The 23,686-nt window shown below is 39.1% G+C and overlaps 1 long non-coding RNA gene across 1 annotated transcript in view; it reads left to right on the top strand.

Moving 5' to 3' along the window:
* The first annotated feature begins 13,992 nt into the window (after positions 1–13,992).
* Positions 13,993–23,686, top strand: part of LOC129626961 (uncharacterized) — a 29,958-nt gene continuing 20,264 nt past the window's right edge. The window contains exon 1 of the long non-coding RNA XR_008702335.1: positions 13,993–14,081. This is a non-coding gene — a long non-coding RNA (uncharacterized LOC129626961). The remainder of the gene's footprint in view (positions 14,082–23,686) is intronic.

Below are 23,686 nucleotides of genomic sequence, written 5' to 3'. Positions count from 1 at the left end.
CAGAAAATTTTTAGCCCTGTTGACCTCTCTCATGTCTGAAATTCTTCAGATAGAGATTTATCTGGTTTAATAGGTGTAGCTTTAAAAACAAAAACCATCTGCCCTTAATTCTTCATAGAAGAAATTTGCCAACTCATGATGAGGATATTGGACTTGGCATGGGAGGAAGATGTGGGAGGGATGGCAGGGAAGACAGAAAGAGGGGTGGGAAGACATCAAATAAAACCTGTGCCTAGAATTGACCTTTCACTAACCTAGGGAGTGAGATTCCTCTGTGCTGCATGATTTAGTTGAACTGTAGATCAATTAGGCTTCTGACCCTTGACTCCAAGATAACCACATTTATAGCACTGAGTCATCAGGAAATTTTTTTCTTAGGTTTCCAGACACCAGGAATCCAAAGTGAATTGGACATTGTATTTTCTGTATTATTTATACAGAGTTTAGAAATGTAAATTAATCTAAAGCTGAAGTTAGCAGTACACTTATTTTGTAAGCATCCAGGCAGCCCCCAACTTCTTCATATATACTTTTGGAAATGAATGTATTCGTCCGTCTTCTTTCTTTCACCCTCACTTCTGAAGTGGCTTTTGGGGACCAAATTTTGCAGACTCCTGCTAGTGATAATGTTGTCTAGGAGAATATAAGTTTGGAGGAAAATTCCTAGCATATTTTTTAAAAAGTGAGACTATTATAACTTCATACATCTTTGTGGTATACATTAAGTGTGGTATATATTTATATTGGAAACTTTATGCTTGTAACCCACAAATACATAATGCAATATAATTGTGCCATTCATAACTGGGATTATGAGATATATCAAATATAGTAATTTCTTATACACAACAGAGAGCACAGGCTGGAAACAAGACACACATTAAAGTTGAATGAAAAACATCTTTTTCCAATCCTTTTAGAGTACTTCTGGGTCTATAAATGTAATCAAATTTGGAGATTCTATCAAAAGATTGAATTTTGGTTTCTTTGCGGATGCTCAGTGCAGCCAAGGCCATATGCAGTCAAGGAAAAGGACACATGAGAAGAGTCAAGATGAGAAGGAAGGGTTAGGGAGTGGAGTCAGGATGCAGAAAAGGAAGGGGAAGGGAAGCAGGGAGAGAGAGACCAGAGTTTGAAGACCACTCATTGGGCTTCCCTGGTAGTTCAGACAGTAAAGAATTTTCCTGCAATGTGGGAGACCTGTTTTCGATCCCTGGGTTGGGAAGATCCCCTGGAGAAGGGAATGGCAGATTGCCTGGGAATTCTTGCCTGGAGAATCCCATGGACAGAAGAGCCTGGTGGACCCCATGGGGTCACAAAGAGTTGGATTGAACTGAGTGACTAACACTTTCACTTTCAGAATTTAAGTGGATTGGCAAGAAGTCAGGCCTCATGGCTATAGGAGAGGTTAGGTGGAGTGTATGCAGTTGTTGTACAGAGGCTTGGGTTGGATCTAGGATTTCATGACAATCAAGAGAAAAAAAAAATTCAGGCCAGGAGAACAGAAAACCATTGCAGAATCTGGAAAAGGTGTGTACATTCGCCTAATTAGTTCCCTGCCCTGATAATAAACACTTTCCTTGAAGTAACAGATGAAGACTAAGAGGATCGGGAATTTTTGTACAGACTGAAATGATGCTCCTGGAGCTCATGATGAGAATAGCAAGCACGGTTCTCCAGTGAATCCGACTAGAAGAGCCGGGAGTGAGGTCCAAAATCCAAATGCTGGCATGTAGCCAGAACATATATACTGTCCTGTTGTCTGGCTGTACAACTTCTATTTGTCCTGGAAAGTCCTGCTCAGGTGTCACTTCTGTGAATATTTTCTGCCTTCGTAGACAGAGACAACCATGCCTTCCTTTGTGCTCCTTTCCCACTTCATCCGTAACTCTGTGATCATACATAATGAGCATTAATGTAAAGATCTGCAGGCATCACTGTCTCCTTTGCTAAGATGGTGAGCTCAAGATGGATTTTACATTTCTGGCTTCTTGGTGCACAAGGCTGCAAATACCTACAAGCCCTGCCTACTACTCCCATGAGAATGCCCGTGGAACCCTCTGAGGATTGTGAGATTAAAAGCGTGGCAGCCCCTGGACAGTTGTCTCACCTCTGCAATTGGCAGGAGTGGAGCTTGTGGAAGGCAGAACGCTGTGAACAATGTTGCTGCTTTAATAGTTTTTCAAATGTTACCCTGTTAGGAGTATTTTGCTATTTAGGGGAGGCTGATATCAAAGAACTGGACACAACTGAGTGACTAAGCATGCACTCATGATGTCAGTCATAAAGGAAAGAAATCGAGCACTAATTTGGGAGGTAGGTCATCTTAGTTCCATTTGGCCTCTGCTCCCCATTGATTGTTGTTTAGTTGCTCAGTGGTGCCTGACTCTTTTTCCATCCTATGGACTGTAGCCCGCCAGGCTCCTCAGTCCATGGGATTTCCCAGGCAAGAATACTGGAGTGGGTTGCCATTTCCTTCTCCAGGGAATCTTCCCAACCCAGGGATCAAACTCTCATCTCCTGCATTGTGACTCAGTGGTAAAGAATACACCTGTCAAGCAGGAGACAGATGAAGGTTTGATACCAGGGTCAGGAAGATCCCCTGGAGGAGGAAATGGCAACCCACTCCAGTACTGCCTGGGAAATCCATGGACAGAGGAAACTGACAGGCTATAGTCTATGGGGTCACAAGGAGTCAGACACAACTTGGCGACTAAAACAAGAACAACCCCATTGACAGGTTGAGCCATTCCCGAAGCATTGCAGTGCACTCTTGGGATGTGGTTTTCCCATCCATGAAATGAGAATGTTGAGAGGCTCTAAGTTCATTTTAAAGGCTTCTATTACCTCTGTGCTTCTCTAAGCAGTCATATCCCATCAAATGTGGCTCCCCAATTACCCCCAACAATCCTAGGACACTTCACTTTAGGTCACATCCCATATTTCCCTTGTTCTGATGTTGCAGAACATCAGACCCACCAGGTCGGAGGAGGAAGGGTAGTACCTGGATTGTGCACTTCAAAACCTAGTTGGAGCTGTGCTTGTGCGGTGCGAGTGTAAGAGCATCCACCCTTGTTTGGTCCCTTCATACAGTAGAATGGCCCTGCTGACAGTCTGAGGGAGGGACTACATGATTATCTTGAAGGGCATCCTATATTGCTTTCCTCATGGACCTCAGGATCTAGAGGCTTGTGCTGGCGCACACATTGTTTACTGCCACTGATTTGATGACCTCCCCAAAACTTTCTGTGCAAATTTTCTGTGGAATCAGGCATGCTCTCTAAGCCACTGGGCAGGATGGGTTTGTAGAGACCTGCCTGGAGGTTACCAGAGGATTCAGGCGAGAGGTGTGGAAAAGCTGAACCTGGGGGGTTGGCAGAGGGGATGGAAGGGTGCAGGTGGATACAAAGACCATTTAAAGGAAAGGTCAACACAACTTACTGACTAATGGGAGATCCTGGATGAAGGAAAATACCGAGTGAAAGAAGACTGTAACCTTTCAGAGTCGTGACTCACTTCTCCTGGGTTTTGGATTCTGTAAATTCAGAGGATTAGCTAAGAGGGTACAGGAGAAAAGCGGGAGGTGGAGGATGTAGTCAGGGTGGAATTATGAATATGTTAAGTATGAGATGATGGGGAGAGAGCTAGAAATATCCGTCCCTGAGCTCAGGAGAAAAGTGAGAACTAAAAATACAAACTCCTCCTGGATCATCGTATCTGGAAAGTTGAAGCTTGGGAGGAAGGATATAAACCTTAGGTCTGTGCCCAGGGACTAACTTTGAAAGAAGCACTTTTTTTTGACAGCAGAAGATTCTGAGAATTTTAAGATCTGATTACCAAATATTAAATATTGTCCAAAAATGAGGAAGATTGGGTTTCACAGTAAATAAACAATATTTTTGGGCTTCCCAGGTAGCTCAGTAGTAAAGAATCTGCCTGCCACTGTAGGAGCCACAGGAGACACGGGTTCGATCCCTGGGTCAGGAAGATCCCCTGGAGGAGGAAATGGCAACCCACTCAGTATTCTTGCCTGGAGAACTCCATGAACAGAGGAGCCTGGAGGGCTACAGTCCATGGGGTTGCACAGAGTTGGACACGACTGAGCAGTGGAGCACACAAGTAATATTTTTTTAAATATCCTCTTCTGTCTTGGCCTCTTTTTATCTCTTTGTTTTTTAAAAATATGTATTTTCTTTTTATTTATTTATTTGACTGAGCTAGGTCTTAGTTTCAACATGAAAACTCATTAGATGTGGGATCTATTTCCCTGGGCAGGGATCAAACCCAGGGCCCCTGCATTGGGAGCACAGAGTCTAAGCCACTGGACCACCAGGGAAGTCCCATTCGCCTCTTTGTTTTTATTTGTTCCCCAGCTTGAATCTTTTTTCCTTAAGCTTCTTCCTCTTTTTCAAATGTTTATTTTAGCATACTAACCATAAAAAGGGCTACCCTGGTGGCTCAGTGGTAAAAAATCCACCTGCCAATGCAAGAGATCGGTGTTAGATCCCTGGGTTGGAAATATAACCTGGAAAAGGAAACGACAACCCACTCCAATATTCTTGCCTGGGAAATTCCATGGACAGAGGAGCCTGGTGGGCTACAGTCCATGGGGTCACAAAGAATTGTACTTGACTTAGCAACTGAGCTTGCATGCACACATCCATAAAAAAAAAAATCACTTTAATCCTCCTGCTACTGCTAAGTTGCTTCAGTTGTGTCCGACTCTGTGCGACCCCATAGACGGCAGCCCACCAGTCTCCACTGTCCCTGGGATTCTCCAGGCAAGAACACTGGAGTGGGTTGCCTTTTCCTCCTCCAATGCATGAAAGTGAAAAGGGAAAGTGAAGTCGCTCAGTCGTGTCCGACTCTTAGCGACCCCATGGACTGCAGCCCACCAGGCTCCTCCATCCATGGGATTTTCCAGGCAAGAGTACTGGAGTGGGGTGCCATTACCTTCTCCGACTTAATCATCCTAAATTGTACAATTCAGTGACACTGACTACACTCTTAATATTCTACAACCATCATCACCATCTAATTCTGAAATATTCTTATCACCCCAAAAGGTAACCCCACACCCATGAAGCAAACTATGCAAAGCAGTCACTCTGCATGTTTCCTTCTCCACTGCTTCTGGCAGTCACTAATTTGATTTTTCTCTCTAAAGATTTGCCTACCCTGGATATTTCATATAAATGGAATCACATAGTATACATGTTCTTTCAAGTTTGGCTTATTTTACTTAAAATAATGTTCTCATACTGCAGTCTATATCAGTACTATATTCCTGTTTATGGTCAACTAATATTACATTGTATGGCTATACCACATTTAAATTAGTCATAAATTGGTGGACCTTTAGATTGTTTCTACCTTTTGGTTATTATGCGTAATGCTGCTCTGAATGTTTGTGTACAAGTTTTTGTGTAGACGTAAGTCTTTATTTTTCTTGAGAGTGTAATTAGGGAGTGGGCTGTATGGTAATTCTATATATAATTTATTGAATGACCATCAAACTGATTTTCTGCAGTGTTTTTACCCTTTTATATTCTTGCCAGCAATGTATGAGGGTTTCAGTTTCTCTCCACTCTCACCAATGCTTAGTCTCTACCTAACTACCTACCTTTCTATTGCACTATCCTAATGAGTGTGAAGCAGTGTGTCATTGTAATTTTGATTTGCATTTCCTTGATAACTAATGATGTTGAGCAACTTTCCATGTATTTGTTGGACAGTTGTCTATCTTCTTGGAAAAATGTCTATCCCTGTCCTTTTGTTCATTTAAAATTGGTTTCTTTTATTTTTGTTGATTTATAAGAGTTCTTTATATATTGAGGATACTAGACAGGCTTCCCTCTCAACCTCCATTTTAAACTGCATTCTGAAGGGCAAGTGGGAGTTATTTTGGTAAACAGTCATGGGAAGATCTTCCTAGGCAGAGAGAACAGTTCATACCTGTTGTTTCAATCTGCTCAGGCTGCATGGACTGATACCATGGACTAGGTGGCTTAAACAACAGAAATGTATTTTTGTACAATTTTGGAGGCTTGGAAGTTCAAGATCAGGGTCCTGGTATGGTCAGCGCTGGTGAGTGCTGTCCTCCTAGCTTCTAAAAAGCTTCCTTCTCTTTGTGTTTTCAGAGAGAGACGGGGAAGAAGAGGGAGAAGGAGAAAGAATGCTTTCTGTTATCTCCCCTTATAAAAGCACTAATTTCATCATGAAGGTTCCAACCTCAAGACTTCATCTGAACCTAATTATGTCCCAAAGGCCCCCATCTCCAAATACCATCCCATGGAGGTGGGGAGGTGTTTTGCCAGAAGTTTTACTTTCATTTTAGGTTCAAAGGATTTGTTAACAGAAGAAACCACTCATCACAGACAATGAACAAGTTCAGTATTTAATAGAGGATTATTTGACTTAATTTCAATATGCAGTCCTTAAAAGAAGAGAAATAGAAACAATAGAAAAGAGTAAGAGCACATACATCTTCGAATTGGACCCACCAACATCCAGATTAAACAGCGCTGAGAAGTCCCTTGTTAGCAGTAATCTGGAGTCCCTACTGAGAAAATGTCCCAGGCAGTATGTCTACTCCATGAGTAGGACTTCAAATTGCAGTTTTGGGGGCTCCCACTTATGATCATAGGCTGCAAACTGATGTCATTATCAGTTTGTGAGGAAAAATGCAGCTCTGGTTTTAACCTTTTTACAATGCTGTTTGTTTCACCTTGAAGTCATAGGACTTTGTTAGGCCCTGGGGGGTTGGCAGGACCCTCATGGGCTCAAGAATTCCAAGACTCACTACCTTTATTATCTATGGTGCCACCCGATTTGCTGTGCTTCAAGGCAGGTATGGAATCGGAGCAGTGTCCAGGCAGGTCAGAGGCCTGCTCTTCAGAAGCTAACAGCTTCTGAAGCCCGAGCAAGACTTCCTCCACTTTAATTTCCCTAACAGGAGAAGTTTAGAGCTTCAACATATGAATCTTGGGGCACACAAACATTCGGTCTGTGTTACCCACAAAGGCCCTGGGAAAGGGTGTGATGAGTGAGAGGCTGAGGGTCCGTCTCTGCTGATGGATCGCGGGGAGCCCTGAGGAAGCTGGTCCTCAGTGAGCTAGTGCGCCGACAGGAGAGCCAGACCATGGAGACCAACCCTCTCAGTCCTGATGTGCTCAGCTGTCACCTGGGACCTTGTAGAAGTGCAGCTTCTGGTTTGGTAATTCTGGGTAGATTTGCAAATTCTGCATTTCAAAGTTCCCAGGTGATAGTGATGCAGAAGCAAGATCAGTCGCTCAGTCGTGTCCGACTCTTTGTGACCCCATGAATCGCAGCACACCAGGCCTCCCTGTCCATCACCAACTCCAGAGTTCACTGAGACTCACGTCCATCGAGTCAGTGATGCCATCCAGCCATCTCATCCTCTGTTGTCCCCTTCTCCTCCTGCCCCCAATTCCTCCCAGCATCAGAGTCTTTTCCAATGAGTCAACTCTTCGCATGAGGTGGCCAAAGTACTGGAGTTTCAGCTTTAGCATCGTTCCTTCCAAAGAAATCCCAGGGCTGATCTCCTTCAGAATGGACTGGTTGGATCTCCTTGCAGTCCAAGGGACTCTCAAGAGTCTTCTCCAACACCACAGTTCAAAAGCATCAATTCTTTGGCACTCAGCTTTCTTCACAGTCCAACTCTCACATCCATACATGACCACAGGAAAAACCATAGCCTTGACTAGACGAACCTTTGTTGGCAAAGTAATGTCTCTGCTTTTGAATATGCTATCTAGGTTGGTCATAACTTTCCTTCCAAAGAGTAAGTGTCTTTTAATTTCATGGCTGCAGTCACCATCTGTAGTGATTTTGGAGCCCAGAAAAATAAAGTCTGACACTGTTTCCACTGTTTCCCCATCTATTTCCCATGAAGTGATGGGACCGGATGCCATGATCTTCGTTTTCTGAATGTTGAGCTTTAAGCCAACTTTAAGCAAGGACTTAAAACCCCCTAAAAGCCTGCTAAGGATAGTGATCTTTTCTATGAGCAATGATAAGGTGTGCAATTTAAAAAGGAGAGTAAGAAGCTCAGCTCTGAGTTTTTAAATGCTCACTCTTAGCTGCCCAGTGAAAAATATATTGGAATACGACAAAGAAATGGAGAAAGTGCCGTTGAATTAAACATAGTTAAGTAAATTAAGGACTGATTTCATACAACAGAAAGGGCTACAAACATTAACAACAGTGGTTATGAAGACATTTCCATGACATGGAAAAACAGAATATGAAATTAAATAAAAAGGTAGAAATCAAAATTATGTATACAAGTCAGTTTCTGCTTTGTAAAACAAGGTGTGTAAGAGGATGGAAATATGCTCAGTTGTTAACAGGGCATTTTGAGAAGCTGAATGATGGCTGATTTTTTTCTTTTTTTATGTTTTCTTCTGTATCATTTTTTCTCACCCTGATATTTTACTTGTTTACATTTCTTTCTAAACAAACAACCAGATATTACTGAAGTTATCAAAGACCCAGGCATTTATCTCTACGAATTTCGAATAAGCCTCCATAAAACTGCAGTTCTAATGTAGTAAATAGGAATGTGGGTAGAATTCATTTCCTGGCCCTTCATAAGGTGCCATGCTGTTGCTGCTTGTCAATTTCACACATGCTATTTCTATCCATTCAGAGTTGACAGCTTGGATTTCCCCCTCCATTGTAATAGCTGTTCTCTCTTCTGGCTTCCCCAGGCTTGCATTTGGTAACCTTTGCCCTTTTATTTGGTACAAGCCAAAATGCCATCTTTGGACAACTAATGTACCAGAGAAAATGGAAGCAAGAAGCCACATAACCTACTGTTCTTTTCCTTTCTGCTTGTAAAGGTTATTATTAGACCTCATTTTAGAGAATTTCAGATCCTTTCAAAGTATCATGGATTTAAATTTTTCTAACAAAAGCAAAGCTTTTGATGTTTGGGTTTGAGAAAGCTGCCCAGCCTCTTTAGAGTTCAAATGTTCATACATTGGCACAATTGATCAAAGACTTTAAGATACAGAGAAAAGGCAATTTACCTATAGTTGTTTTGTATCCTCAGCGTTGTTATTATACTTTTTTTCTAAACCATCTCCTTGTTTGAAGATCTACTTTTTTACTAACATATATTGGCTTCACCTTGTTTTTGATCAGCTTGAGAAACCATCTGAAAAGAATTGAGAGTGATGTCACAAATCTACCATTAAGATTTCAACATAGGAACAAAGAAGAGGAGGAAAGAAATCCAGGAGTGGAAAAGCTTGATTTAACCTTTAAGCACAAATATCTAACAGGGTAGGAAGAGGCAGGAAAATATGATAAACTGAAAGGACTATTCATGGGCATTAAAGAAGGGCAGTTGGTTTACCTTGAGGTTCAGCTTAGTTAATGTACTAGCACCCACATTTTATATTTATTGTGGGGAAAAAAGAGAAAAACGATCATCCAGGATAAGTCCAAAAAACTATACCAAAGTTAAAAGACTTTGTCCTGTTGGGTTTGGCTAAGTGTCCTGAAGCTAAACGTGGAAGACTACGGAAAAAGTCTTAGACTGGGGCTAAAGGTCATGAGCAAGGATAATAGAGCTGGGATTTGGAGGAATTCATACTCGACTGGAGAATTCCTAGACCATTCATGAAAATAACAGATTGCCTGGTCAGCAGGGAAAATGAAAATGAAAACCAAAGTTAAAATGAAGCCACCCCTAAAGAGTGATTAGGGGGGCAATTTCAACCATATGAAAGGGTAAGAACCTCCCATTTTGATGGGGATGACCCTGAGATTACAGCTAATATAGAAAGTAACATCCTTATATCTATCTCTAGAAATTGAACCCTCAGAACCTGACTCAGTTTGCTCTTAAGTCTATCAGCTCATTCTGGAGAGAAATGTATGTTTCTAGCTGACCAGGACAGCTGATCTCCTACTTATGGATATCAGCCAGAAGCTAAAGAAGGTGAAGTATTCAGGAGATGATGGGTCTGGCAAGGTGGAAGGACTTTTCTTTGGAGCAATCAGTGAGCAGCAGCTCCAAAATCTTTCCCTGCTATATGAATCAATAGTCTGGAATTTTCCAAGATCATTCCCAAATAGAACGTATTTGTATATATTTTAAATATCACTTTAAATATAAAGATGATTTATATTTAAAACCTTCTTAAATGCTGTTTACTTTTAAAATCTCTGCAAAATATTTCTACACTATTAAATATAGTCATTTATTTAAAACTTCATTGTGGAATTGTATGTTCTAATTTAGGTTTAGAAAATATGGTCACTATACTAGTTCATACACTTTTTTTGGCCACCAAACTTGCCCTCAAAGATCTTTGTCTAAAGTGGTTATTGTTACTCTTATCACCATAGAAGTTATCCAACTAGTCTATTGAAGGCATTTTAATTTAATATAATGTTTGCTGTTATAATAATATTTATTTACTCTTGTTGTTCTTTATTGAAATACAACATCCCTTAAATAAAACACTAATAGAATCTTATTTTTTAAAGTAAAAAAAAAAACAAACAAGTGGTCATACCTATGGAAAAAACATTTAGAAAGAACACATAGAAACACATTCTACTATCTTTAATTTGATGTGAGAATTTTTTAAACACTAAGGAAAGGCAAAAAGTATATCTTTCATACCTTGTTCCTATACCATTAGAAGTTCATAGATAGATTGCTGCTGTCTTCTTATGAATCTTGTCAAGGCTTCACAGTAGTCTGTGGAATATTGAACACAATATTCCAGGAGCCCCTAACAATTAATAAGGAGAAGGCAATGGCAACCCACTCCAGTGTTCTTGCCTGGAGAATCCCAGGGACGGGGGAGCCTGGTGGGCTGCCATCTATGGGGTTGCACAGAGTCGGACACAACTGAAGCGACTTAGCAGCAGCAACAATTAATAAAAGTTTGCATTTGCCTCTCTGGCTTTAAATGATGAACATTTCAAGTCTGTTGATAATTTTGGAGAAGGATATATATGACTTTATTTAGAAGTGAAATGATTTCATATTTTTGCTTAAGTGTAATTATAAATGTACAGATAAGACATTCCCAATTCACAAATATTCCATCCATGATTGTTTAAACCTCATAACCTATGAAAACAGCAGTTGGGAGTAGGAGGACCTGAAAACAAGACAGAGTAAGTTTTCCCTATTTCTATCAGTACAGCAGAACGCTTCAGAATTGAATCTTATAGGGTGAGATGCTCCTGGCTTCAACCTTCTTCTCATTTCTATTACATTGTGTTAATTATTATCTTTAAGCTTATTCCCTCACTTGTATAATGGGTTGTTTTTCAAATTAAATGTGGTAGCTCAAAAAGCACTTAGCTTGGTATGCGGTGCATAGTCAACCCTCCAAGAGTATTATCTTTGATTAACAGAGAGAATAGATGTCTCTTCTCAGTAAAATGAAGACAATCCTAGTCAATTCTCATTGGAAAAGACCCTGATGCTGGGAAAGATTGAAGGCAGGAGGAGAAGGGGACGACAGAGGAGGAAATGGTTGGATGGCATCACCAATTCAATGGACATGAGTTTGAGCAAGCTCCAGGGGATGGTGAACAGGGAAGTCTGGTGTGCTGCAGTCCATGGGGTTGCAAAGAGTCAAATGACTGAGTGACTGAACAACAAAGTCAATTCTAAACTTTTGTTTTAATAGAGTCCCTGGATGCTAACATGACACAGTTAATACAAAAGGCATTGTCCTGAGAACTATAAACCATAGGCCCTGGGTCCTACTTGGTCTTCAGCAATTGTTGAGCAAGTTGTTTAACTTTACTAGGCTCTCCATTTCTCACATAAAGTTGTGATTCTCAGATGCTATGATATTAGGTGCTATTATCTTAGAATTATTGCTGCTGTTCAGTCATATACATAACTTCGATTTCTGCCTTTTTATTTAGTGTTGCAACTACACGTGCATGTGTGCTCAGTTGTGTCCTCTGTTGTGTACAAAGGAGTCGTGGGCTGTAGGCCACCAGGCTGCTCTGTCTGTGGGGTTTCCCAGGCAAGAGTACCAGAGTGTTTTGTATTTCCTCTTCCAGAGTATCTTCCCAACCCGGGATTGAACCCGAGTCCCCTGCGGCTCCTGCATTGGCAGGTGGATTCTTCACCCCTGAGCCACCTGGAAAGCACACTCACCATATTGAATTTTTTAGAAAACCTGCAAAATAAATTAAAACCCTACATAATCTCCCCTTTCAGACCTAGCTAAAATACCTCTGGGAAGCTTTCTGAGACACTTCTAGGCAGATCTATTCCTATCCTCTGATAGCTCTGTTTATGCAATTTTTCTACAGCAGCCAAGAATTTTTGGATTAATGTTCCCCTGAGGAATTGTGAGGTCCTTTAAAACAGAGATGACTTAATAGATATTGACTGAATAAATAAGTGGATGAATTCTACTAATTCTAATTTTTCTTTTTTGAAGAAAAGACAGACTCCATGAATAATAAAAGGATTTGATAATGAAATAAAATTTGGAAGTAAGCTTTGAAGATGTGTCCATTCTCATTTAGGAATTCATGATTTTAAAACGTAGCCTAGTAATCTTATTTTCATAAAATTGATTTTTAGTTTCTTTTACTTTCAGCACCATTGTGTATACCTGTAGTTGAAAGAGCTTGAGGGTTATACAAATTATATTATGAAACATACCAGTTCTCTCTGTCTTACCCTAGATTCCTCTTCCCGGAGACAAACACTTTATATTATCATGACAACATGAATGTAGATGCTATCACAGCAGAGCCCTGTACTAAGTAATTCTTACTTTATCAGCATGCTTTGTTTTCTTTGAAGATAATTACCTTTAAAAAAAATTGATGCACATGCTATATTATTGTTTTATATAGTTGTAAAAAAAAGTTAATTCTCACTAACATTTCAAATTTCAACCCTCCTTGACTTGTGGGCCGGGTCAGAGCCGCCATCTTGGGTCTCCCTCTTGATCCGTTTGCCATTCCTCATCTCTCTTCAGAGTGGGATCTCCTGTTTCCTGTATTCTATTTACTCCTTTTTCTTAGTTTATGACCTCATTTTTCTGGAGTGTATTTTCCAGCAGTCTTCAGGAAAAGGGTTCAAGGAAGGTAAGATTTTTGAGACTTTGTTTGTCTGAAAATGCCTTTATTAGCTCTCTCATTTGATCTGTAGTTTGGCTGGGTTTGAAGTTCAGGGTAGGAAGTACTTTTCTTTCAAAGTTTGAAGGAATTGCTCCATTGCAATTTTTGTTTGCTGCCCACAGAAATGCATTTTTCTCCTTTACTGATACATAATTGACAAATAAATTTGTAATAATGCATATGACATGATGATTTGATATATGTTTATGTTGTGAATGGATTCTTGCCACTGAGTTAATTAATACATCCATTAACTAAATATTTACTTCTTTTTTCTTGATAATAACACTTAGGTTTCATTAGCAAATTTCAAGTGTAGAATACAATATTATCTGAGAAAGACAAATATTTTATGATGCCACTTATATGTGGACCCTAAAAAAACTGAACTCACAGATGCAAAGAACAAAAAGTATGTTGGGAGTTGGAAAAATGGGTGAAGGTGGTCAAAAGAAACAAACTTCCAGTTATAAGATATTATACATAAATGCTGGGGATGTAATTTATGACATGGTAACTATTGAATTCAGAATGTTAATATTTGTTGTTGAAGATTTTTGCATTTATGTTTATTAGGGATATTGACCTATAATTTCTATTTTTTGGTAATATCCTTATTTGGTTTCGGTATCAAAGCATATTTGAAAGTACCTGATACCATTCCATGACAAAAATCCCTGCACAAATTTGAATGAATTTAAGGTTGAATGAGAAAGAATGGAGGTGGTGGTGATGAAAATAGAAACTTACAAAATTAATAATTTTAATGTTAAAAGAGAAAGCCAAATAGTAGGAATGTGTGAAGAGCATGTTTAAATTAATAGTCAGTTAACATTTACTTAAGGGCTTCCCTGGTGGCTCAAATGGTGAAGAATCTGCCTGAAATGTGGGAGACCTGGGTTTGTTTCCTGCGTCGGGAAGATCCCTTGGAGAAGGTAATGACAACCTACTCCAGTATTCTTGCCTGGAGAATTCCATGGACAGAGGAGCCTATCCATGGAATTTTATTTAATTTTTTCAGACCTTCTTGAGATATAATCAACATTTAACATTGTGTAAGCTTAAGGTATACAACATTAATGGCTATGGGCTACAATCCACGGGGTTGCAAAGAGTTGGACACAACTGAGTGACTGACACTTTCACTTTCACACTTTAACATTTACTTAGTAAAGTAATGCTCAAAATTCTCCAAGCCATTTGTTAACTTATGTAATCCTTAAAACACTCGATGAGAGAAGTTCTAATATTATTTCTAATTTATAAATGGAGAAACTGAGGCAGAAAGTTAGTAAAGTATCTTACCTATGTTCATAGTTAAGTTGCAGCTCTGAGGTTAGAAGTGGGCCCCAAAAGGGAAACAAAAACAAGGCTAGTGATGAGCAGTTATATTTCTACTACAAATAACACCAACATTTATGCTGAAGATTTCTGTTTGCTTTGTATCTTTAAAATTTTCTTTTTTTTTTTTCAGCTTTCTTGAGATATAATTAACAGGTAACATTGTATAAGCTTAAGGTATACAATTTGTATTCAGTTCAGTTCAGACACTCAGTTGAGTCCAACTCTTTGCGACCCCATGAATTGCAGCACGCCAGGCCTCCCTGTCCATCACCAGCTCCCGGAGTTCACTCAAACTCACGTCCATCGAGTTGGTGATGCCATCTAGCCATCTCATCCTCTGTCGTCCCCTTCTCCTTTTCAATATGCTATCTAGGTTGGTCATAACTTTCCTTCCAAGAAGTAAGCGTCTTTTAATTTCATGGCTGCAGTCACCATCTGCAGTGATTTTGGAGCCCAAAAAAATAAAGTCTGACACTGTTTTCACTGTTTCCCCATCTATTTCCCATGAAGTGATGGGACCAGATGCCATGATCTTCGTTTTCTGAACGTTGAGCTTTAAGCCAAGTTTTTCACTCTCCTCTTTCACTTTCATCAAGAGGCTTTTGAGTTCCTCTTCACTTTCTGCCATAAGGGTGGTGTCATCTGCATATCTGAGGTTATTGATATTTTTCCCGGCAATCTTGATTCCAGCTTGTGCTTCTTCCAGCCTAGCATTTCTCATGATGTACTCTGCATATAAGTAGGATAACAATATACAGCCTTGACTATTAATGGCTATTAATATCACAAAGAGAGAACACCACATATCTGCTTTTGGGGGAAATATACAGCCCTACTTATGAAGCATCTTAGCCAAAAATTCAGATTGTGGGATTGTGAGGAACTCTGTAACCAACAATCTGCCTTCCCCCTCTGCCCCAAATATAAGTTACAGAGACAGAGAGATGGGAAGGAAGAGAGAAGGGAAGCTATAAATTAAGAGAGATGTAAGGAAGATAGTGGAGGACAGAAGAGCCTGGTGTGTTTTAGTCCATGGGGTCACAAAGAGTTGCACATGACTTAGCGACTGAACAGCAGCAATAACAAAGGATGTATTGATTTATTGCAATGTTTGGATCTTATTTGGATCCTAATTCAAACAAAGAAATTAATAAATGAGAACAGGAATGAATTTATGAGAAAACAGTGGAAATTTGGATGATGATTGAATATTAATTTGAGATTGTTTAGAATTATTATGTTCACGTTCAAAATTTTTCATCATTTAGAGACACATCTTAGACATTAACAAATTTTAAATTTATATTATTCATTTTTTATTTTTGGTTGTGCTTTGTTGTAGCACACGGGCTCAGTAGTAATGGTGCACAGGCTTAGTTGCCCTGATGCATGTGGGATCTTCTTGGATCAGGAATCGAACCTGTGTCCCCTGTGTTGACAGACAGATTCTTAACCACTGAACCATTAGGGAAATCCCCATCTTAGACTTTATAGATGAATCCATATTATGTTTAATTTGATTCAAAATTATAGAGTAAGGAGAGTGAGATAAAAAAATATTAAAACTAATTTGCTTATTGTTTAAGCTGGGAGATTAGTCCATGAGTATTCATTATACTAATCTGTCTGCTTCTGTGTATGTTTTAACTTTGTATAACAAAAGTTTAAAAATGAATAACTAAAACCTTATATGAATTTCTATGATGTATTTTCAAAAAATGAAAAGACCAATTCACAAAAGATATATAATTGTTTTTCATTAAAAACATCACCCTAAACCTCTGTAAACATGCTCATACAAAATAAATGAATTTAGCAGCATGAATGGATATGTCCAGGGTGTTATATTGGTTAAGTCAGTGGGATAAGATGGTGGTAGGCAGATGAGGTGGGGGAAGGGAGTGTACAGGAAATGATTATTTTTGCATGCCTACATATTTATTGGGCTTTCCAAGTGGCTCAGTGGTAAAGGATCTGCCTGCCAATGTAGGACACGTGGGTTTGATCCCTGGGTCAGGAACATCCCCTGGAGAAGGCAATAGCATCCCACTCCAGTATTCTTGCCTGGGAAATCCCATGGACAGAGGAGCCTGGCGGGCTACAGTCCATAGAGTCACAGTGAGTCAGACAGGACTTAGCAACCAAACAACAGCAACATATTTATTATATTATTTTAATTGGCTACAACAATCATATACTACCATTACCATCTGACAAATATCAAATAAAGAACTTTTTAAGAAGAAAAAGATTACATATATAAAGAGCATAGCTCCTCTTTTTTAATCTTTTAAATGAATAATTTATATATTTATTAAACAATTCATTGCTTTTTAAAAATTAAAACCCCTATATTTCTTTCAAGTGAGATTTTCTAGAACAATGAAACATCAGAAATCTGAATTTAAAGAGTGAAATGAACAGAAAGACATAATACATATATATATGTATGTTTTTGAACATATGTAAATATATATGATGAAGCTATGCCACTAAATAAGAAATAGAGAAAAGTGCACTAAAAAAAAGTTCCAAGTAAAAATCAACAATGAATTTAGCAACAGGCGCTCAGTGTCATTGATTCTCAAGTCCCTCCTTTTGAAAAGTCACTTTAACGTGTACAAAACCAACCATTTTCATTTTCTTTGGTGTATCCACATGGTTGATGGAATGCTGATTAGGAAAATTTCCCTTTTTCCTTCACTTTCTTTTATCACCACACACCCTGAAAATGATGAGTGCAGTATATCCAGAAACATGGGCCTCTCCCATCATCCTGAAGTTATTTCTGTTTTATCTGTGTGTGTGTGTGTGTGTGTGTGTGTGTTTTAAAACTCCTCTTACAAAAGAACAATAGAGGCACCTAAATTTCTGTCTTAGCCCTGAATGCATCTCAGTGCTGTGGAAACATTTCATTTTCCAGAGATTTCAGGGTCTGTATATTCCCTGCTGTTATAGTCTTTATTAAAAGAAAAAGAAAGGAGAAAAGAACAGAAGAAAGAAAAAGAAGAAACTCTACAGGACAAGAACATTAAACCCCAAGGGTGGTTCATTTCAATTTTGAAGTCTTTCTTCACTACTCCGGGGACACTATGTCAATGTCTTAATAAGGGAAGTAAAGCAGTTTATACGCCTCAGAGCATGTGTGTTCGAACCAGAAAATTAGCCTGAAGGGGGAGAAAGCCAGCTCTGCCTTGGACCAATGCAGCCGCATAGTAAGGGGGCTCTTCTGGGGGGTGGGGGGTACCAAATGACACAGTCTGCAGGGGGCAGGCTTTATGTTGCCACGTATTAGGGCTGGAAGGAAATCTTTGAAGAAACATTAGTTTTACCCCCTTACTCGTAAATCTTGAGGTTAATTCATACATATGTTGGAAATAACTCTATCCAAATACCATTAAATTATATTTTTATGATGTTGAAGTAATTTTGTATCCTGCAAATCAAAATACTCTATCAAGATTATATTTCAATTTTGATATCATGATATATAGCATATATAAATTCATGCTATATAATATGATGTAACAATGACTTGGTTCCATTTGTATTTTGATAAACATAAAAGCAAATGGAAAACTGAGAGGTATCATTTTATTTGAATTTTTCAATATCCTATAAGTAATATTTAATGATAGTGAATGTGTATTACCCTTTCTTGCTTTATATTATTTAGGCTTCAGGGTTCTCAGTTGCAACTTGTGAAAACAAGGCAAAAGTGTGAAAATAAAATAGAAAGATTTATCCAAATATTTTAAAGTATATATTTCCTATAAAGATCTCTTTTTTCCTGTTTCTTTTTACTACAAAATCTGCCTTTTCCCATTAGAGGTTATAATTGTAGGGCTCAATAATTAGTGACAATTTCTCTAAAAAATATCAATTTATATATCTTTGGATGGATAGAAGATCATCAACAGTCAAGTTCAGATACAATTTTGAAACCAGTTTTATAAATTTTAATGAAAATCAACTTAGATTTATTAGCCTGCATTCTTTCAGTAGCAAGTGATAGAAACAAATCCAAACTGACATTAGTATGAAAAGGAAGAACATTTGTTTCTTTTCATAACTATGAAATCCAGAGGTTCATATATTGACCTCATGTATTACAGGCTGTAGAAGCTTTCTTTCTCCCACTTTTTCTTCTTTTTTGTTATGTGTACTGGTTTTAATCTTAGACTTTTCTCAGTGATGGCAGAAAAGGCCATCAGCAACTCTGGTTTCATGTGTTAAAATTTTAGCAATCTCAGGAGAAAGCCTCTTTGCCCACATTTCCAGCCACTTCTTTTGATTTGTGTGATTTAGAACATATGACAATCCCTGAATCAATCACCATGTCCAGAGAAATGGAATAGTCTCATTGGCCAACATGTGTTCATCCGAGCACGTGCTTACCTCTGAAGCTGGGACATAGACTCAGCTCCATGTAAACCATGAAGATTGGGATAGAGGAGAGAAAAATTCTAATACATTTTGGCCTTCCAAAGTTGAAATCATACCCCCCAATATGACTGTATTTGGAGATGGAGCATATAAAGAAATAATTAAAGTTAAGTAGGGTTGTAAAGTGGGGCCCTAATCTGGTAGGATTAGTGCTCTTCTAAGAAGAGACATCTGAAGAAGGCAATGGCAACCCACTCCAGTACTCTTGCCTGGGAAATCCCACGGATGGAGGAACCTGGTAGGCTACAGTCCATGGGGTCGCGAAGAGTCGGACACGAATGAGCGACTTTGCTTTCATTTTTCACTTTCATGCACTGGAGAAGGAAACGGCAACCCACTCCAGTATTCTTGCCTGGAGAATCCCAGGGATGGTGGAGCCTGGTGGGCTGCCGTGTATGGGGTCACACAGAGTCGGGCACGACTGACGTGACTTAGCAGCAAGAAGAGACATCAGAGAGTTCTGAAAACTCTTTCTTTCACTCCACCATGAGAGGACATGGCAGGAAGGTAGCTATTTGCAACCTGGAAGAGAACCTCCCTCGTGGTGCAGTGGTAAAGAATCCACCTGCCAATGCAGGAGACACAGGTTTGATTCTTGGGTTGGGAAGATCCTCTGGAGTAGAAAATGGCAATCCAATCCAGTATACTTGCCTGAGAAATTCCTTGGGCAGAGGAGCCTTGTGGGCTACCATCCATGAGCTTGCAAAGAGATAGAACTGAGCGTGTGCATGCGTGCACACACACACACGCACACACACACACACGCACACACACACACAAAAGCATAGAGAATCAGTAGAAATTGACCTGCTGGTATCCTGATGTTGGACTTTCAGCCTCCAGACTGTGAGAAATAAATTTCTCTTATTTAACCATACAGTCTATGGTATTTTGTTATGGCAGCCTGAGCAGACAGACACAAAGCACTTTATACATTTTATGAAATCTCTATGAGTTCTATACAGAACAACACATGGAGACAGCCTTAATGTAAACTATGGACTTTAGTTAATTACAAGGTGTTGATACTGATTCATCAATTGTAAGACATGTACCACATTAGTGCAAGACCTTAATAATATGGGACACCACGTATGTGGACAGCATGGACATGGGGACGCTCTGCTTAATCTTTCTGTAAACCCCAACTGCTTTATTAAGAAAGCAAGTTAAAATATTAAATTAGCGTAAGAAAGGAAGAATGAATACCTTCCTTGCTTACCTCACCTCCTAGATGTATTGTGAATCTAAACTGAAATCATGCATGTAAAGTAATTGCAAAAGATACAGGGCTTTTTCACACAATCTGAACATGTTATTGAAATAGTTGAATTACTTAAAGCAAATCAATATAGATGAGGAGAAAGCAACCCAACTCTGGCATGAGCTGAATAGCATCTGATCAGGATACTAGGATGGAAAAGAGGAGAATGCAATGGCTGAAGTAGAAATGAGTGTTAGTTGCTTGGTCATGTTGGACTCTTTGTGACCCCATAGACTGTAGCCCACCAGGCTCCTCTGTCCAAGGGATTCTCCAGGCAAGAATACTGGAGTGGATTGCCATTCCCTTCTCCAAGGGATCTTCCTGACCCAGGGATTGAACCTGGGTCTCCCATATTGCAGGTAGATTCTTTACTATCTAAGCTAACAGGAAAACCCTAAAGTAGAGATAAAAAAATATAAATGAAGGTATAGCATATGACCTGCATAAAATAGTCTGTTTATATAAACAGTAGAACTGTCTAGATCTGAGAGCTGTTTATAAAGATAATAATATATTTAAAAGTGAATGTTAGAATAAGGGGAAAGATTGAAGGCAGGAGGAGAAGGGGACAACAGCGGATGAGATGGTTGGACGGCATCACTGACTCAATGGACATGAGTTTGAGTAAACTCTGGGAGTTGGCGATGCACAGGCAGGCCTGGCGTGCGGCAGCCCATGGTGTCGCAGAGTCAGACACGACTTAGCGACTGAACTGAGTTAGGACGAGTAGACTAAACTATAGGTTATCTTATTAAGTGAAAAACTATCATTTTTAGTAGAATAGTTCTGATTGCATATAAACAAAGCTAGGTGAACTATCCAAAATTCAATAATTTTTGGATATTTGTAAGACTGATATGGTTAAAAGTTATGAAAGAACACTTGAGGTCTTCTGTGCCCTGGCCTTTTGGAGGTGGTCTGTTTTCCAGTCACCTCAAAGCTGTCAAAGAGCATATAAAGAAGGGGACTGGAGGAGCAGGGTTGGAAACCTAAGAATCTGGATTCCTTCTCACAAAGGTGGATCAAACTACTGCTAATTAATGCACACTTGGTCTATTGCAAATAATCAAGCTAAGCCCCCAATAGGGCATCATATTCTAGCAGAAGATAGATTATGTTAGATCTGTTCTATCTGGAGGAATTGTATTCAATGGAATAAGTGCTTATTTTGACATGCACTTGTTTTCTGTGCTTGCTGTACTTCTGACTTAAAAATCATTGCGTATCTTATTCCCTGTCTTGGTGAGTAAGACATGAAATGAGTAAGACGCTTTGGTGAATCATTTAACATGGATTCTGAACAAGAAATGTATTTTATAGAAAAAAAAAAAACAAACAAACCCAAACAAACATGGAATATGTAGCAGAGGGAAGGATTTATATATAAAGTATCAGCTATATATCCTCATTACTATTTGAAAACATGAAGCTACAGTGCTACATTTTCTTCCTTGGTTTAGTATAGGTATGTGTGAATGTGTATGAGTATGTGTGTGTGTTTCTCTCTTTCACTTTCCTTTCTACTTTATATGGGGTTGAATGTGAGCTGCTTTACATGGTTTCCAGGTAGTGAGATGGGGTAATATAACAGAAATAGAATGGAAGTGAGCTGAAATTTGAAAGAGATTTTTTTCTGATGTTAACTTTTAATCTTTTAAAATTTTCTCTAAAGAACTAGTTGTTCCCTTATAAATTTGAAAAAAAAATTAATTAGCTAGTTCTGTTTATGGATGCAAAATATGAATAGCTCATATATCTTTTTTAGATGCATTCTGCATACAACTGCGTAACTAGACATTTCTATACTTCTGTGTTTTTTCATTTTGAAATCAGTTTCAAGTCCAAGCTTGTTAATAGACAAGTATTTGCAAAGTTATACTTTCACTGAATTGGGATGTGAACCACAGCTCACAATGCAAGTGTGCCTTTAGCTCAGGTTTAAATGGTATGTTTCTATTTTTTTTTTTTATCGTTTCCTTCTGAGGTATTTCTTGCACAAGAGCTTGACCAATGATGTGTTTCAGGTCTCAATAATTGAGGGAAATTAAAGAACAGTGGTCCTCATACTCACTTACCATTTAAGCCATAATTTTTGTTGGTTTTGCCAAGTGAAGTCGCTCAGTCGTGTCCAACTCTTTGCGACCCTATGGACTATAGCCTACTACGCTCCTCCGTCCATGGGATTTTCTAGGCAAGAGTACTGGAGTGGGTTGTCATTTCCTTCTCCAGAGGATCTTCCTGATCCAGGGATCAAACCCAGGTCTCCCACACTGTAGGCAGATGGTTTACCGTCTGAGCCACCAGGACTGAATAATTAAATCTACCAGGACTACCAAAGAGTCCTGAGTACATATTTGAGGCACAAACAATGTAATTATTGGTAGGGAGCACTGCAAATTTTTTCCTATTCACTTGCCAATTTTAGAAAGTCTCCATACTTGGTATTTTGCTCTGAGATAGTCATCTTTTATAAATGTTAACTTAGTGATTAGAAAGCACACTTCATATATAAACTATCTAACAGATTGATGATCATTACATTTATTGTGAATAGCAATAGATCACATAAATGGTAATGAACTTTAAGATCTCAAATATAATGATTAATTGTTGACTTTTTGCCCTCTTCAACTAATTTTTTTCATGTAGTCCCTTCTTCATGGAAATGTATTTTTAGCTGTATAATATGGATCATGCATCCAATTAACAGATATTATATCTATAGTTTAAGTAGGCAATAAGATAGCATTTCTACTTGTTGAACATTAAATAACTTACACAGTTGCTATTATTTGATTTCTGTTTTTTCTTTTAAAACTTTTATTTATTAATAAACTAGACTTTGAAAATAAAAGCAATGCATACTCTTAGGAAAAAGAAATTCCAACTGTATGTACATAATATGTACATATATATATATGTTCAGTTCAGTTCAGTCACTCAGTCGTGTCCGACTCTTTGCAACCCCATGAACTGCAGCACGCCAGGCCTCCCTGTCCATCACCATCCCCCGGAGTTCACTCAAACTCACGTCCATTGAGTTGGTGATGCCATCCAGCCATCTCATCCTCTGTCATCCCCTTTTCCTCCTGCCCCCAATCCCTCCCAGCATCAGAGTCTTTTCCAATGAGTCAACTCTTCGCATGAGGTGGCCAAAGTACTGGAGTTTCAGCCTCAGCATCAGTCCTTCCAAGGAACACCCAGGGCTGATCTCCTTCAGAATGGACTGGCTGGATCTCCTTGCAGTCCAAGGGACTCTCAGGAGTCTTCTCCAACACCACAGTTCAAAAGCATCAATTCTTTGGTGCTCAGCCTTCTTCACAGTCCAACTCTCACATCCATACATGACCACTGGAAAAACCATAGCCTTGACTAGACGGACCTTTGTTGGCAAAGTAATGTCTTTGCTTTCCAATACGCTATCTAGGTTGGTCATAACTTTTCTTCCAAAGAGTAAGCGTCTTTTAATTTCATGGCTGCAGTCAC

Source organism: Bubalus kerabau, chromosome 14 (assembly GCF_029407905.1).
Source record: "Bubalus kerabau isolate K-KA32 ecotype Philippines breed swamp buffalo chromosome 14, PCC_UOA_SB_1v2, whole genome shotgun sequence".
Classification (NCBI taxonomy): domain Eukaryota; kingdom Metazoa; phylum Chordata; class Mammalia; order Artiodactyla; family Bovidae; genus Bubalus; species Bubalus kerabau.
This window is presented reverse-complemented; position numbering and strand designations above follow the sequence as displayed.